Source organism: Nyctereutes procyonoides, unplaced genomic scaffold (assembly GCF_905146905.1).
Source record: "Nyctereutes procyonoides isolate TBG_1078 unplaced genomic scaffold, NYPRO_anot_genome, whole genome shotgun sequence".
Lineage (NCBI taxonomy): Eukaryota > Metazoa > Chordata > Mammalia > Carnivora > Canidae > Nyctereutes > Nyctereutes procyonoides.
In genome coordinates this window covers 6,738,292-6,744,291 of record NW_026575030.1, presented here as the reverse complement: position 1 = coordinate 6,744,291, position 6,000 = coordinate 6,738,292, and the positions used below count along the sequence as shown (strand labels likewise).

At 41.5% G+C, this 6,000-nt stretch overlaps 1 pseudogene; it reads left to right on the top strand.

Moving 5' to 3' along the window:
* Positions 1-1,125: 1,125 nt before the first annotated feature.
* LOC129504000 (sal-like protein 4) overlaps positions 1,126-6,000 on the top strand; it is a 29,031-nt pseudogene continuing 24,156 nt past the window's right edge.

Genomic DNA, 6,000 nt, shown 5'->3' with positions numbered 1-6,000 from the left:
GTTCTTACTCATTCCGTCTGAGTTGTTATCAATTCAAGCCGTTATTTCCAAATTTTGGCTCTTTAAAGACTATGATTATCTTCTCATCAAACTGTCTTCCACATAAAAATTGGTATTCAATATTTTGAGTTTACAATTTTATGTGACTAAGGCACTAATTCATTTTGTAAACAGGCTTGGGATGGTTAGGAGAATAACAGAGAAATGACACAGACTTGGAAGACTTCCTGGAGGAGCTCTACCATGTGTTAAGAAGGGAGGAGAGTTTCACTATTTTGGCCAAAGAAAAGGTGGAAGGCTGCATTTTTTTGAGGCTCTAAGCCCATTAATGTTTGTAATTCAACTCTTAAAGGAGTAAATCCCCTTCCATGACACCATTTGGATAAGCAGATGTTCCAGTTACGTGTTGCCTAATAAACCACCACATGATTTAATGGCTTAAAATAACAATGAGGATTTATTTTGTCCATGAATCTGAAGTCTGGCCAAGGCTTGGCAGGGACAGCATGTCTCTGTTTTACATGATGAAAGCTAGGGCAGATCTACTGGGAGCTGGAGGAACGATGGTCAAGATGGCTCTTTCACATGGTTGGTGAGTCTAGTTACTCAAGCAGACTCTGGGTCAGGACCTCAATTTCCTTCCATATGGACCTCCCACAGGCTGCTTGGGCTTCCTCCCAGCATGGTAGCTGGGTTCTAAGAATGAGGTCTTAGGAGACAGAAGAAAGTGGAAGCTTCCAGTTGTTAAGGACTGAACCTAGAAATTAGCACGGCATCACTTTTGCCTTATATTCCATCAGTCAAGTTGTCATGAAGCCCAGATTATAGGGAAGTGTCTCTAGGCTCCACCTCTTAATGAGAGGCATGTCAAAGAATTTTGAGTCCATGTTTTAAATCTGGCACAGCAGATGGTATACATCAAAAGTTCTCAAACCCTAGCTATATTTTACAGATATTTTGAAGTTAAAAATAAAACACCAATGCTTGTGACCACCTCAAGAGATCCTGGTTTGACTAAATAGTGAGAGGCCTACATAGGTATTTAAAAAACTTCTGGGTGATTCTGACAGGCAAACTGGTCTCTGGGCCAAAGTTCCTATTTCCTAGGATTGGCAAAGACGGGCCATGAGTCTCAGCATGAGAATGAGTCTCCTCCTGTCATCCAGAGCCCAGGAAGAAGGATATACAGCTCAAGAAGTTGACTCAAGAGTTGTCCCAACACCACTGCCTACCAGGTAAATTACTTCCAAATGAGTGTAAAGGAAAAACTTTTGAGTAAATGGACCTGGCATTGTCATACACACTTTTTTTTCACATTATGTTTTACCTGCAGTTTGTAAATATTACAAACAAAAATCAATAATGCTGCCATATTGCCATAATCCAATTTGTCTTTTCTGATTGTGCGAAGCATGAGTAGGCATTTGGCATCACATTTCCAGACCTCAGAGAGCGATGTTAAACATTTATAGTGCATTTAATCATCTGTCAGAAATGTTTAAAGGCATAATGTCTCATTAATAATTATTAAACCATTGAGTCGCACAGAAGGAGATGTTTCCCTCCTTACTTACATAATGACCGGTAACCACTAAAATGTAGGTCATTTGTGATGCACGGCCAGCACCTCTGATAGTGGAAATCTGCTTGAGGAAATTAATAAAAAATCTTATTAAGAGATAGGCTTTTAGAATGGAAGAAAACATGCATACGGATTGCTCACAATATATTCAGCCAGGGCAAAGTAGATGCTCCCTCCCGATTCAGAGTCAGGTTGAAATTCAGCCAGGTAATTGCTAGGAATGAAGAGATGTGAAAGGAAATGATCTTATTTGCTTCCAGAGGTTAGATAACTCATTTCAAAATGCCCAGCTTTGGGCTTTTATTCATAAGTATATGTATCATTTTATGAATAAAAGAGATACATAGTTTAGATTTGGAATGAGGCTGGGATGGAAGATACAATCTGAAATTTTTAGGGCTTGCATTTTATTTCCAATGCTGTTTGTGAGGATTTTTTTATTTTATAAGAACTTTTAATATCAAGCAATGCCATTTTAGCTTCATATAAAATAAGAATTGAATTACAGCTGTTGTAGATCCCACCCCCCATCACTCCATATGTAGCCTAGAGAATTTAAAGTGTTAGCCCTCAGAAAATTTGCAAGTTGTATTTGTCTTTACAGCAGCTGTTGTGATATCGACTCTTCTTGTTTTTCATTTTTAACCTTAAAGTTTCTTCATTCTGAGTGAAAGTGAAGCTTCACAGTCTGTATAGGTGACAATTGCATGATCCAATCAACCAAGGTGGTGGGTCAAGGTTGTATGGAATCGTTATGGATGTCCCAGGCACTCAGTTTTGCTCTGGTGTGACATTCTGTGATGCCAGCATTCTTTCAGTCAAGCTTTGGAGTCTTTCACACCTGGCTCCTTCCTATGCTTGGGCTAGTCTTTGGCACAGGTATTACATACACAACATTTGTCTTTGTTGCTCATCCTTCCAGTTCTGAGTCAATAATTAGTAACCACATCCTTTCCTGCCAGTTGTCCTTCTGTGCAGTTATTAAACATAGCATTGCCCATTGATCTTAGAACCGCTGTGGGTTGAAGCCCTTTTAGTTGCAACTCATGGGGAAAATAATCAGAACACTTGTTTGTGTCATCACATCTCACTAAGGTTTTGGGAAGGAGGACTACATTTCAAATGCCTGTCAAAATTTGGTAAGATGGGATTTCATGTTAATGTGCCTGAACCAATTAACAAATTTATGCCCTTCCCTTGTCCATAAATGATTTAAAGCACTTATAAGAATACATTCAATTTTTCAAAACTCCATAAAGACATGTAGGTGAGAAATGAGAAGAGAAATTACTTGGTGGAGATAGAAAAAGGAGCCAGGAAAGAAGCCAAAGCAAAAATGCAGACCATACAATCTGTTACTCTTGTAGCAGATGGGCCTCAAATTGCTCTGTAAGTATTCTAGAAACTAAATGAAAAGGGATATTTGATTGGTTATACTACTGAGTTCATGAGATTAAAAACAAAACCATCCATAAGGAGTGCATCATTCATTTCGATGCCATGGTAAGAATAACATTCCTTCTGGGATTCTTCCCGATGAGAACACTGTATAATGCAACAGTACTCTCAGCTTCCTCTGTGTAGGTATTTGGGGCTCCCTTGGAGTGCCTCTCATTATGTTTCTCAATGTAGACTGATAGTGTCACACCATAGCCCAAGTCAGTGGAAGCTTTTCAATGGGAGGCAGTAGAGAGGGAAAGGGGTCAGAGACTTTGTTAGCTAACAGATATCTGCTGGTCTTACTTAAATCAGGAGTGGACTTTAGAATATCTGGATGGAAGGATAAAAAGGATAGATTTCATATATCCTCCAAAACATTTTTTTTCCTCTAAGTTGAGCTTTGGATAAGTACCCAAAGGCAGCAGCATGTTTAATGTTATACTTCCAGGTGAATGCTTAGGGTGTATGCCTTTAGTGTCGCCAGTTAAGTGTGGAACCCAGATGCCCTAACTGCCTGGCTGGAGTAAAGCTGATATGCCCTGTGAAATTGAGGGGCTGGGATGGCATTTCCCTGAATCAACCTCCATTTGGATCTGCTAGGAGGTGAGCTGTGTACGAGGGCAGAGGGCTGAGTTGTATTTTACCGTCTCTGAGCAGTTTTGCAATTACTGTCTCAGGAACATGAGAATCAAAGAAGATGAGCTGGCAAATAATAGTCAGGGTGAGTCAATGCCAAAGGCAGAAGGAGTGAAGAGGTAAGGTGGCTGATCTGTGCAGATTGCCAGTTGCACCTAAATGGAGCTTTCTGAGAAAGCAATGGGTTCACTTGTCCTTTAATTCATGCAGTGCGGATCCCTGGGTGGCGCAGCGGTTTGGTGCCTGCCTTTGGCCCAGGGCGCGATCCTGGAGACCCGGGATCGAATCCCACATCAGGCTCCCGGTGCATGGAGCCTGCTTCTCCCTCTGCCTGTGTCTCTGCCTCTCTCTCTCTCTCTGTATGACTATCGTAATTAAAAAAAAAAAACTCATGCAGTGCATACTGCGTGACTACTGGTAAGCACCGTGCTGGATGCTGGGCATTCTGATTAAAAAAAAAAAAAGCAATGGCTTAATTGTCTCTTTCCATTTTTTCTGTTCTCATCTTCCACAGAGAGATGGATGTTCCTATACCTCCCACCAGAGGTTCTGGAGCTCACAATTTGTCTTCCAGCTTCTCAACACCAATGACCTTCAGAAAACAGAGGGTCAAGCCTACTCCTCTGTGTTCTGATAATGACAGAGGTTCTGGTGTCAAGAAGAGCATTGCTTTCATTTTCTCATTCTTACATCAAGTAATAAGATGATGGTTAGGAATTACTGTCAGCAACACAGATATGAGAGGGTCATTCTAGCTTCCTTGCTAGAATAATTGTTGGGAAGCCATAGTTTTATGCTGAGTGATTTTGAGACCTAATTACTGAATCTGAATGGCTATGTTTTAAATGTCAGTAATAGTAGAAAAAGATCCTTTATTCTTAAGGGCCAGCAGGGAATGAGCAGTACAAAATGTTCTCATTAAAATTTCCCTTCTCCTTTTAAAATAGAGGATCAAAGACTTCCCAGAGTTCCCATCATTTAAAAGAGATGTATACATATATGAGGAATGACACATAAGAAGACTCAGATCTTTACCACGGCACACAGAGTCCGCAGAATAAGGGAAAATTCAAGCTGGAAGGCAACGTCTAGCTCAACCTCCTCATTTTGCAGATGAGGAAACTGTCCTAGAATGGGGCATCACTTATAAATGTCATAAGGTTAACGGCAGAGCAAGTATTGAGTTCAGTGCTCCTCTTTCTGAGTTTAGTGGCCTGTCAATAGTGTTTAGTACATACCAATTGTCTCATTCTTCCTTGCTCCCAGAATATTTACTTGATGGTTGTCATAACGTCCCTAGCCCCAGGGGCATAGAATGGTGATTGTCATGGTAAGCATGTTCCCCTTTGCCAGCCCGTATGCTCTGGAATATGATATGTAAGAAGAGGAGCTTTTCTAGTGCACTTTGGAACAGTTCTGCCTCCTGGGGAGGAGGGAGGCACTTGAGAACAGAGACCTTGGGCTAATCCTCCCTTTACTTTGTTCTTTGGACACTGTCATAGAGCACACAAGGCTTCTAGCCATGACAACTCCCCTTTTGATTGTAAGAAGAGTTGGTTGCCATTTCCTTGAAGTTGACAGAGTGGAAAGATAAGATCAGTCTCATCCCTGTAGATATTATTGATCTTCTGAGCAAGCCTGTGGCTGATTACATCTTCCCATTAGATTAGCAGAACTCTTCTTTGATTTAAATCAGGCAGGAGGGGCGCCTGGGTGGCTCAGCAGTTTGGCTCCTGACTTCGGCCCAGGGTGTGATCCTGGAGACCCGGGATCGACTCCCATGTCAGGCTCCCTGCATGGAGCCTGCTTCTCTCTTTGCCTGTGTCTTTGCCTCTCTCTCTGTATCTCTCATGAATAAATAAATACGATCTTAAAAAAAAAAAAAAAAAACAGCCAGGAGTAATGCCTGGTATGTTCTTTTTTTTTTTTAATTTTATTTTTTTTATTCATGGGGGGTGGTTAGAGACACAGGCAGAGGGAGAAGCAGGCTCCATGCAGGGAGCCTGCTCCTGCTCCCGGGTCTCCAGTATCACGCCCTGGGCTGAAGGAGGTGCTAAACAGCTGAGCACTTGGGCTGCCCTCATGCCTGGTATGTTCAAGAATAAATGAGGGCCAGTGTGCTTGGAACCATGAAAATAGAAGATGAGGTAGGAGGTAAGGGGAGACCAATCAGGCAGGATTTTGTAACATGGTAGAGTTTAGCTTTACTCTGTGAATGAGAAGCCATTGGAGAGTGAGCAGAAGCATGATGTGTTCTGACACGGTGTAACTAACTGAACCACTGTGGCTGATATGTTGAAGAATAGAACTGTAGGAGGTCAAAATAGAATCAGGTTAGATCT